An 11,880-nucleotide genomic window follows, 5' to 3' on the forward strand; every position below is an offset into this window, starting at 1 on the left:
CTTATGAACACGAGAAAGTAACAAATACCAGTGAAATAAAGAACTGCAGATGCTGGTTATCAAACAAAAGACACAAAGTGCTGGAGTAACTCAATGGGTCAACCAGCATCACTGAAGGACATGGAGAGGTGATGTTTCGGGTCGGGACCCTTCCAACTGATTGTGGTAGGGGAATGAAAGCTGGAAGAGAGGTGATGGCAGGACAAATTCTGGCAAATAATAGGAAGATTTTGTTTGTGTCAAAGAACATTAAGACTAAAAGATCTTTGTTTGGTAAAGTCTTAGAGGTGCTGTCTGTGTGGAGGTTCCACGTTCACCCCGTGACAATGTGTGTTTTCTCCCGGTGCTCCCACACTTCAATGATGTAGTGTGGATGACATTACCTCACAGTTAAGTCTTCTCCATTTATAGATGATGGGGCTTTCATGGTCTATGGTCGTCTCACCAAACCCATTGTGTATCTGTTTCCGTTTCAGTGCGTTGGGTACAATGCTGTTTTCTGCAGCTGTGTCTGGGCTAAAACCACCCTCATCTTCATCATCTTCCATCTTTACTTCGGTCTTGACCACCTCAATATTGACGTCTGTTACTGCAAGAGAGAGAGAGAGAGAGAGAGACAGAAAGCACCAGTTCATTATTCTGATCATTCCACTATGACGGCAGCACGGTGGCGCAGCAGTAGAGTTGCTGCTTTACAGTGCCAGAGTCCCAGGTTTGATTCTGACTACGGGTCAGTACGGAGTTTGTACATTTTTCCCGTGACCCTAGTGGGTTTTCTCCTAACTCTTCGGTTTCCTCCCACACTCCAAAGATGTACAGATTTGTAGGTTAATTGGCTTGGTATAAATGTAAATTGTCCCTGGTGTAGGTAGGATAGTTTTAACGTGTGGGGATTGCTGGTTGGCGCAGACCCGATGGGACGAAGGGCCTGTTTCCACGCTGTATCTCTAAACTAAACTATAACATGCATTGATTTCTCAGTTATATCCATTATTCAATTCAGATTTCACTTCATACTGATGCCTCTTAGGAAGGCGACAGTGGAGGCTTCTGGAGAGTTGTGCTTACTCTATTGTCACGTGTACCAAGGTACAGTGAAAAGCTTTTTTGTTGCATACCATCCAGTCAGGGGAAAGACTATACATGATTACAATCGATCCATTTACAGTGTAGTTACACTGAGAAAGTTTGTTTCTTAAAAGCAGATAGTAACAAAATTGTTAACGGTAAAACCATGGCAATCTAATCAAATCGTCAGACGGGAGTGGCGATGTACAATGAGCACAAACATTGCTCAGTGCTTCTCGGGCTCCCACTTACAGAACAAAGAAGAGTTAGCTCAATTATACATTTTCCTTATCAGTAAAATACTCCTACCAAGTCTGAATATGGCATGACTGAAAGATTTTGTAGCCTTTCACAATATAGGCAAACTGGTTCCAAATCAGCTCATCCAATAACAACTTGTTACTTATCTCTGGGGTGTCAGCTTTTTAAAAAATAATCTTGGCTTCTTTATGGCCTTGGAAAAGAAGCGCATGTTATTACTGCAGGCTGCCATCTTAATGCCTGTATTGAAAAGCCAACCTGTCCTCCATATTGTGTTCCATATAATTTACAATGTAATTCAGACTTGGCACCAAGCCGTTCTTTTGTTCTACTAGTCCATGCTTTTGTAGAAGAACAACTCCATTTCAGATTTGACTATTAGATTTGACTATTAGCTCTTTCAACACAACATGGAAACAGACCCTTCGGCCCAAATTGCCCACACCGCCCAACGTGCCTCAGGTGCTGTCTGTATGGAGTTTGTACATTCTCCAAGTGACCTGTGTGGGTTTTCTCCAGGAGCTCTGGTTTCTTGCCACACTTCAAAGATGTTTGTAGTTAACTACAGGTTTGAGGGTTAATTGTCTTCAGTAAAGATTGTAAATTGTCCCTACCTTTCAGGTTCCTATTACGAGCTGCCAGAGGAGGTAGTTGAGACAGGGACTATCGTAACGTTTAAGAAACAATTAGACAGGTTTGGAGGGATATGGGCCAAACGCAGGCAGATGGGACCAGTGTGGATGGGACATGTTGGTCGGTGTGAGCAAGTTGGGCTGAAGTGCCTGTTTCCACGATGTATGACTATGCAAAATAAAGCTTTTCACTTTACCTCATGACACTTTACAATAATAAACCTAAAGCCAGTACAAAGAAAGACTAATGGAACTGCATGTTCCTTTGAGCTCTGACAAATAAAAGGAGTCTGAAAATAAAGCCATTCATGTCTCTGCCTCATAATCCATGCCCACACATTACCGATTCTCTCTCAATGAGAATATCCGAAAATCTCTATTTTCTCTCTGCCCTTGCTTGGCATGAGTCCCATTACATCAAAAAACACCTTTCCATTGAATCCATCTGCACCTCACGCTGCCTCGGCAAGGTCAGCAGCATAATCAAGGACGACTCGCACCCTGGCCACTCCCCTCTCCCATCGGGCAAAAGGTGTAGAAGTGTGACAACATACACCTCCAGATTCAGGGACAGTTTCTTCCCAGTTGTTATCAGACAACTGAACCATCCTATCAGCAACTGAGAGCAGTCCTGAGCTATTATCTACCCCATTGAAGACCATCGGACTATCTTTGATCGGACTTTACTGGCTTTACCTTGCACTAAATATTATTCATGTTATTCACTTCATCATGTATCTGTACACTATAGATGGTTTAATTGTAATCATGTATAGTCTTTCCGCTGACTGGTTAGCACGCAACAAAAGCTTTTCACTGTACCTCACTACACGTGACACTAAACTAAACTCATTATTCTCATCTAAAAACAATATGTGTAAAGGGATTTACCAGTGTCTCCATTTTCCAATTCTTCATCCTTACTGATCGAAGGGTTTAGACCTCTGAACGTTGTACTGAATTGACTCTCATCGTCCTTTTCTGTGCTGTTCATCGTAAACCTGCAATAAAGAATTCCACAGATAAACGACAACTCCGTAACTCCTTGGTCAATTTGTCCCTTCCCACCCAAACCACCCCCTCCCCTGGTACTTTGCCTTGCAACCGTAGGAAACGCTACACTTGTCCCTTTACCTCCCCCCTTGACTCCATCCTAGGACCTAAGCCAGGGGTGGAGAACCTTTTCATGTTGGAATACCGCATGTAATCTAATAAGGCCGCATCCAGGAAACTTCAATTAGATATACATCAAAATGTACATTATTTTGTAAAAACCTAACTACTATGTACTAACTTCAAGTAAATGAAAACATTTTGTTGATTCTAAAGTTAACTAAACTTTTAATGAGTTTGTTATGACTGCCTTTTGTGGGAAAGCATTTGAAAATGTGGTTGCTACATGGAGGTACGCAACCAGCTGATCTTCTAGATGGGTATCCGTCATTTATGACCTTAAGGGCGTCTTGATTTGGGTTAGGTCGGAGAATGTAGATTCTCAGCAATGTGGTTGAAAAACAAGTAAGCATTTTTCATGCATGTTGCCGAAGATGTGGGTATTCAACTGCATTTTTCCATATTTCAATCGGATCTTTCTTTGCGTCAAATAAGGACTTTAAAATGTAATCTTCTGAGAGCTCAATCAATTCCATTTGTAGTTCATTAGGAGCCTTGGATACAACAACTAGGTGAGGTTGAAATGCTAATTTGAGTGTGATGTCATGATTCTCAAAGTCAGTGAAGCTTTCATTGTATTCATTAATTAATAAGTCTATAACAGCTGCGTATTCTTCAAATGATTTACATGAATCCTCCAGCTCATCAATGACCTTCGCTAACTGGGGAAAATGTTCATCCGAAATTTCATTTTGAAGAAGAGTTTTGAAAAAAGATAGCTTTTTTCGAAATGCTTGGATTTTTTGCCACTTAAATTAGTTTTACCTTGCAAAGAAACATTCAAGTCGTTTTGCTTTGACATGCTATCACAGAGAAATGCAGTATTTCTATAGAAATCTTTTCAATAATTCACATGGCTGATTCTATTCTTCATAGAAATTTAACTATCTGTTCTCGCAAAGATAAAAAATGTTGCTAACACCTGTCCCTGCGATAGCCAACGCACTTTACAATGATACTGCAAATCCACACTCTATGCCCCATCGTCCAATTTTAGCATATTACGAAACTGACTATGCCACGTTGCATTTGCACGAATATAGTTAACAATACATAACTTGTTGCAAAGTGTCACTTACAATTAGCACAGGGATTTTGCTGATGTAAGGTACGATGAAAAGAAATGAGAGTATGGATCTGATACCTTTTTTGTCTGTGCAATAAACCCTTCATGTTTTCCTGTCATGGAAGGTGCACCGTCTGTACATACACTCACTAAATTAACCAAATCCAGTCCAACTTCACGACATTTATCTTGAAAGTTGTTGAAGAAATCTATTCCTTGTGTCCTACCCGTAAGAGTGCCCAAAGCGAGTAACTCTTCGTAGCAAAGGAAATCTTCTGTTTCGGCCCGAATGAAGTATAAAACCTGCACCGAGTCAGTAGTATCAGTTGATTCATCCAAAGCGAATGATTAATATATATTTTCCTTTTGGAGTATTGCGTGAAGTTGTTCTGTTACATCGAGGGCTAATTCATGCTGCCGATCTCCTTGAAAGAAGCAGTTGTTTGCACTTTGAAACCTATCGGGGTCTAAGCATCCTACAACTTCGACTGTGTATTCTTTTACGATTTCTACATCGCTAAATGGCTTCCCTTTTTCCAACGCGTATATAAGCTACTTTATAAGTTGCTTCAGTAGTATTATTTCCGGGTCTTACTGCTGCTTGAAATAACTGCTTTTGCTTTTCATCTTTTAATTTCTGCAATGCAACCTTTCGCGCCTCACTCTCGAATTTGAAATATTTGTGGTTCTTATGAGTGGCATAATGCTGATGAGCATTGAATTTCTTCAATGTTGATATTGCAGTATCACAAAGCTAGCAACTCGTCTTATTTTTAACAGAAACAAGATAACATTGCAGTTCTCATTCCCAATCCTCATTTAAAAACTCTTTTTTCTTCCCTCAGCGTTCTCTTGGTTTTCTTTGACATGATGGGCTGTTAGTCAGACAGAATTTTTAAAAAATAGTCGAACAAGTAGGCTGCTTAACTATTCTCAAATTCAACTTCAAACGGAAAGCCACGTGCACCACTATCAAAAGTTGATAATACTGAAGACATTTTCCCTCTCGTCAACCAGCCTCAGGCAGTGGTGGCGCCAGTCAGGCAGGGTGGTTAAAGTACATTCTAGAGTCGCATTAGAACTAAATCACGAGCATAACAGGTGTTAAAATAGCCCTCATGACACTAATTGTGGCCGTCAGTCGGGTAGGATTATTTTGTTGAATCTTCTATTTTTCTTTGGTATTTTAAATACGTTCATTTTAAGATTAAAATTAAAATAATAAAAGATGAACAAAAACATATTAATAAAAATAAAAGGATTTGCCGTACAAAATTTGGATTCATTCAAAAGGCCGCATTTAATGGCCTAGAAGGCCGCAGGTTCCCCACCCCTGGTCTAAGTTGTCTTTCCAGGTGCAGCAGAGGTTCACCTGCACGCCCTACATGTCAGCTGCTATACATCGGTGAGACCAAGCGTAGGCTTGGCGATCACTTCGCCCAACACCTCCGCTTGGTTCGCATTAACCAACCTGATCTCCCGGTGGCTCAGCACTTCAACTCCCCCTCCCATTTCGAATCTGACCTTTCTGGCCTAGGCCACAGTGAGGCCCACCTAAATTGGACTTCTCTAATTTCAGGTAGTCCTTCCTTTCTCCCTCTTTCCCCACCCCTTCCCAGCTCTCCCTCAGCCCACTGTCTCCACCTCGTCCTTTCTTCTTCCCACCCCTCCGCCTCCACATCAGTCTGAAGGAGGGTCTCGACCCGAAACGTCACCTATTCCTTCACTCCATAGATGCTGCCTCTCCCGCTGAGTTTCTCCAGCATTTTTGTCTACCTTCGATTTTTCCTGCAGTTCCTTCTTAAACACTCGGTTCAGTTGAGTTTATTGTCAGGTGTACAGAGATACAGTGAAAAGCTTTTGTTGCGTGGTAACCAGCCAGAGGAAAGACAATACATGATTCCAATCGAGCCGTCTGCAGCGCCATATCAAACGTGCTTGAAAAAGCTCAATCAAACTCTTCAGATTAAAAATCAACAGTCGTGGTGGCGCAGCGGTAGAGTTGCTGCCTTACAGAACCAGAGACCTGGGTTCCATCCTGAGTATGGGTGCTGTCTTTACGGAGTTTGTACATTACCCCCGTGACCACGTGGGTTTTCTCCGGGTACTCTGGTTTCCTTCCACACTCCAAAGACATGCGGGTTTGTAGGTTAATTGGCTTTGGTAAAGATTGTAAATTGTTCCTAGTGTGTAGGATAGTGTTAGTGTGCGAGGATCGCTCTTTTGCGCGGACTCGGTGGGCCACAGGGCCTGTTTCTTCGCTGTATGTCTAAACTATACAAAACAGCCCTAAATTTTCCACATGGAAACTCTTCAGAAATTGGTTTCCGGAGGATAACTCACTCGTTGAGTAACTTAGCCAAGAGAGTAAACTGACTCTTGGTCAACCTTTAATCAACTAAAATGAAAATGCTGTTGTTTCTTGATCTCAGGCAGCGTGGTGACAGTTTAATAAATAAATAACTAAACAAATAGGCAATGGGTGGAAGAGGAGGCCATTCGGCCCTTCGAGCCAGCTGATCACATAAATAAATAGATAAATAAATAAAGACAGATAAATAAATGGGTCGTTTGATCAATCAATAAATGGATGGATAAACAAATGAGTTATTTTGTTCTTTTGAAACTTTATTTTGAGGGGAAACTTTATTTTCACTCATCAACATATGTTGGTGCCTGTGTTTGGGTTTGTGCGTGTCTGTGTATTCCTGTGTGTTGTCTGTATATGCGTGCGTGCTTATGCGAATGTATGTATGTGTTTATGCAGTGTGTGTGTGTGTGTGTGTGTGTTTATGCGAGTGTGTGTGTGTGTTTATGCGAGTGTGTGTGTGTGTTATGCGAGTGTGTGTGTGTGTTTATGCGAGTGTGTGTGTGTGTTTATGCGAGTGTGTGTGTGTTTTTGTGTGTGTGTGTGCGTGTGTGTTTATGCGTGTGTGTGTGTGTGTGTGTGTGCGTGTGTGTGTGTGTATGTGTGTGTGTGTGTGTTTATGCGTGTGTGTGTATGTGTGTGTGTTTATGTGTGCGAGTGTGTGTTTATGTGAGTGTGTGTGTGTGTGTGCGTGTGTGTGTGTGTGTGCGTGTGTGTGTGTGTGTGTATGTGTGTGTGTGTGTGTGTTTATGTGTGTGTGTGTGTGTGTGTGTGTGTGTGTGTGTGTATGTGTGTGTGTGTGTGTGTGTGTGTGTGTGTGTGTGTGTGTTTATGCGAGTGTGTGTGTGTGTTTATGCGAGTGTGTGTGTGTGTGTTTATGCGAGTGTGTGTGTGTGTGTGTGTGTGCGTGTATGTGTGTGTGTGTGTGTGTGTGTTTATGCGAGTGTGTGTGTGTGTGTGTGTGTTGTGTGTGTTTATGCGAGAGTGTGTGTGTGTGTTTTTATGCGAGTGTGTGTGTGTTTATGCGTGTGTGTGTGTGTGTGTGCGTGTTTATGCGAGTGTGTGTGTGTGGCCTTTCATGCGACGTGCTGGGGGCGGGCTGGTTTAGTGACCGCCCCGACTGGCAGCGGGAGAGGGGAAGAGAAAGAAAGGGGGCTCCGCTATAGGGTCTTTGGGAGGAATCGAGGAGATAGTTACACCATGTGCCCGACGGTAGCGCCACGGTAGCTGCTCGGGGTAGAGGGAGCGTGAGGGGGAGGTGAGAGTGAGTGAGAGGTAGAGGGGGAGTGAGAGGGTGAGGGGGAGTGAGCCGACTGCACTGTGATCACAAACTGATGGCAGGAGCGGGTGAAATGCGAAGGGAAGCCGATGCCCTGACACGTAGTGAGTGCGTGGCGCCATGAGGCTGCGGGACGTGTCGTTGGTCGCACACAATCCTCTGTCTCTGGCCCCTGAAAGGTGCATCGGAGCGGGGCCGCCACTTACCTGCTGCACACCTGCCCCACAGTGGGTGGGTGAGGACGGGCGGGCGGGAGCTCCCTGTAGCGCAGCGATCACTGTCTCTGTGTTTGTCTCTTTCTCTCTGCCTGTTTTTTTTTTCTCTGTGGTTTCCGCTTCGTGATGTAACTTTGTGTCATTTCCGCAGCCTTGGGAGGGAGGGAAGGAGGAAGGGAGGGAGGGAGAGAGAGGGAGTGAAAGAAGAGAGAGGTAGGGAAGGAGAGAGAGGGGGAGAGTGAGTCAAGAGTGTTTTGTTGTTATTTGTCCCAGATAGAACAATGGAATTCTTACTTGCTGCAGCACAACAGAATATGTAAACATAGTACACTGTAAACAATATAATAAACGAGAAAATAAAAGTTCAGTGTGTGTATACACATACTCACAAGTATACACACACACACACATATAGAAACAGAAACATAGAAAATAGGTGCAAGAGTAGGCCATTCGGCCCTTCGATATGATCATGGCTGATCATCCAACTCAGTATCCTGTATCTGCCTTCTCTCCATACCCCCTGATCCCTTTAGCCACAAGGGCCACATCTCTCTTAAATATAGCCAATGAACTGGCCTCAACTACCCTCTGTGGCAGAGAGTTCCAGAGATTCACCACTCTCTGTGTGAAAAATGTTTTTCTCAACTCGGTCCTAAAGGATTTCCCCTTTATCCTTAAACTGTGACCCCTTGTCCTGGACTTCCCCAACATCAGGAACAATCTTCCTGCATCTAGCCTGTCCAACCCCTTAAGAATTTTGTAAGTTTCTATAAGATCCCCTCTCAATCTTCTAAATTCTAGCGAGTACAAGCCGAGTCTATCCAGTCTTTCTTCATATGAAAGTCCTGACATCCCAGGAATCAGTCTGGTGAACCTTCTCTGTACTCCCTCTATGGCAAGAATGTCTTTCCTCAGATTAGGAGACCAAAACTGTACGCAATACTCCAGGTGTGGACTCACCAAGACTCTGTACAACTGCAGTAGAACCTCCCTGCTCCTATACTCAATATCTGTACTATACCAAGTGCAGACCCGTTGGGTCTGTTCCCACAACGCGTGGTTGCAAGGGGAGGGGGCGGCCTGGTGTCATCGCGCAACGCCACGCGCTAGGCGTACGCTGTCAAGACGCTGCATACGACGTCGAGACGCTGCGTATGCCCTCAATGCGCCTGCGGCTGACAGGCCGTTGATGCGCGGGATTTTCGAACAGTGCAAGCCTACGAGCCGCCAGCGAGGAGAACCAGGCGATCTTTGGGTTCAACCAGCGTGACAGAGCCGGGCCTGGGAGGGTGGGGGGTGAAGTGGAGGAAGTAAAATCGCTAGCGAAATGGTAGAAATCTCGAGGCGAGCCGGGCGGCAGCAGCCGTTATGGTCGCGCGGGACACGCGATGAGGCGAAAAAATGAGTGGGGGGGGGGGGGGGGGGGGGGGTTTATGAAAAATGTGTACAGAAAAATGACTACATTTAATGAGCGGATGAGCGAATGTAAAAGTGAAATCGCTAGCGCTAGAGGAGAGGGGAAGAGTGATGTGAGAAGATGTGAGAAGACAGGGAGTGGGGGAGAGTAGAAGGGGAGGGGGGAGGTGAAATGAGAGGAGATGCTGCTCTGCGCGTCTCGTGCACCAAAGCTGTTGGGGGGGGGGGGGAGGAGCGTGTGTCGTCACACACACACTAAGCACCCGCCCCCACAAACGGATGAGAACGTCTGCTTGAATGGAGAGCAAAGATTATGCGCGTGCCCGCCCGCCCCACAAACATCTTTGGTCACACGCACACACGATTTCCCCCCTGAAGCAGGTCGGTCGGGCACAGTTGCCAGCAAAGCTGAAAAAACTGCGGCTGCGGTTACACAAAAAAGCTGGCAACAGCCGGCGTTCTGCTCTGTCTGGAGGGGGGAAAGGGCGAGTTTCGGGTGAAGGGGAGACCGAAGCCCTTCTTCAGTGGGGGGGGGGGCCTATTTCCTTCGCTCCATAGTCGAGCCCAGCGGGCAGGCGTTTGGCGCGAAAAACTGCGTACTTGGCAACAGGTGCAGCTCAGTCGGGGGGGGGGGGGGGGGGGGGGGGGAGGGGAGGTTGAAGGGGAGGAAGGTTAAGTGGGGGGGGGGGAGACACTCAGCGGGTGCAGCAGCATCTATGGAGCGAAGGGAATAGGCAATGCTTTGGGCCGAAACCCTTCTTCCTTCTTCAGGGTGGAGGAGAGCCGGGCTGCCAAATGAAGAGAGAGAGAAGCGGCTTCTGATTCTGTGAACCCACGGCTGGAATGAGCGCGCAAGGCTTCACGAGCTGCGCCAGCAGTGATGACAAGGTTCAGCGCGTGAGGAGTCGCTGCCCCGAGATGTGTAGCACAAACAAGCTACAGTGGAGCAGAGCTGTAGAACGTTTGTTCTGTAGAAGTTTCTCGAACTCTCTGCGCCTTTAATCCACAGCGGCGGCGGGGGGCGGGCTGGATTGGTCGGCGTGTGGCATTGTGACGTCAGCAGCTCGTGAGCCGTTTAGATTTTAAAATGAGTGGGGGGGTTGGGGAGAAGAATTTTATTTTAAAAATGTGTACATAAAAATGTCTAAATGTGAGTGGATTATCAAATGTAAAAGCGAAATCGCTAGCGAAATGGAAAAAAATCTTTGAGTTTCAGCGTGTGGTTTTGGCGGACCAAGGAATCAAAGGCAAAAATCTAATTGAAAAAATATCTGAAAATCGAATCTGACATAAACCCAGAAACCCAGAGTTTTAATATATAGATAGATACATACAAATACTCAAACTCAAAAAATCACTAGTAGTGCAATAGCTGTATTATTATAAGCTGTATTATAAGCTGTAGTTTGGAGTTTATTTGAGGTTGTTGTGTATCATAGCCTCATGGTTGCAAGGAAGAAGCTGTTCCTGAACCTGGACGTTACAGTTTCCAGACTCCTGTACCTTCCCGATGGCAGTGGTGAGACGAGAGCGTGGCCAGGGTGATGTGGGTCTCTGATGATACTGGCTGCCTTTTTGAGGCAGCAACTCCGATAAATCCCTTCGATGGTGGGGAGGTCAGAGCCGATGATGGACTGGGCAGTGTTCACAACTGGGAGGGAGGGAGAGGGGAAAGGAGGGAGAGGGAGAGAGCGGAAGGGAGGGAGGGAGGGTGAGAGAGAGGGAGAGAGGTTGAAAGGAGCCAGGGAGGGAAGGAGAGGGAGGGAGGGAGAGAGGGTAAAATGCGAGGAAAGGAGAGAGGGAGAAACATAAAGAAATAGGTGCAGGAGGAGGCCATTTAGCCCTTCGGAACAATATTTCAATGAATTTTTCATTCAGGCATATTTAATCATTTTTTATAAAGTAAAAACCACTTAATACAATGTCGTTGCATTTGACGGTCTTTATTACTGAATGTCATACTTTAATATTGAGACAAATATGAAGGATTTTGTCAACTATGTTCACAATTCCACGAGAAGATGTACAATTTAACGTCTATTTTATAATACAGATTTTTCTAGATAGGCAATAAATCTATTTAAAACTTGTGTGAGTTGGTTATAGATAACTGACATACACAAATATACCTAAAAGAAATATAGCTATATAGCATATCCAAGTGTCATGTTTAGGAAGGAACTGCAGGTGCTGGTTTACACCGAAGATGGACACAAATTGCTGGAGTAATTCAGCGGGACAGGCAGCATGACTGGAGAGAAGGAATGGGTGACTTCTCGGGTCGACCCAAAATGTCACCTCTTCCTTCTCTCCAATGATGCTGCCTGACCCGTTGAGTTACTCCACCATTTTGTGACTATCTATATCCAAGTGTCAGGTGATAATCAAATCCTAAAATT

The sequence above is a fragment of the Leucoraja erinacea genome, chromosome 5 (genome assembly GCF_028641065.1).
Source record: "Leucoraja erinacea ecotype New England chromosome 5, Leri_hhj_1, whole genome shotgun sequence".
Lineage (NCBI taxonomy): Eukaryota > Metazoa > Chordata > Chondrichthyes > Rajiformes > Rajidae > Leucoraja > Leucoraja erinaceus.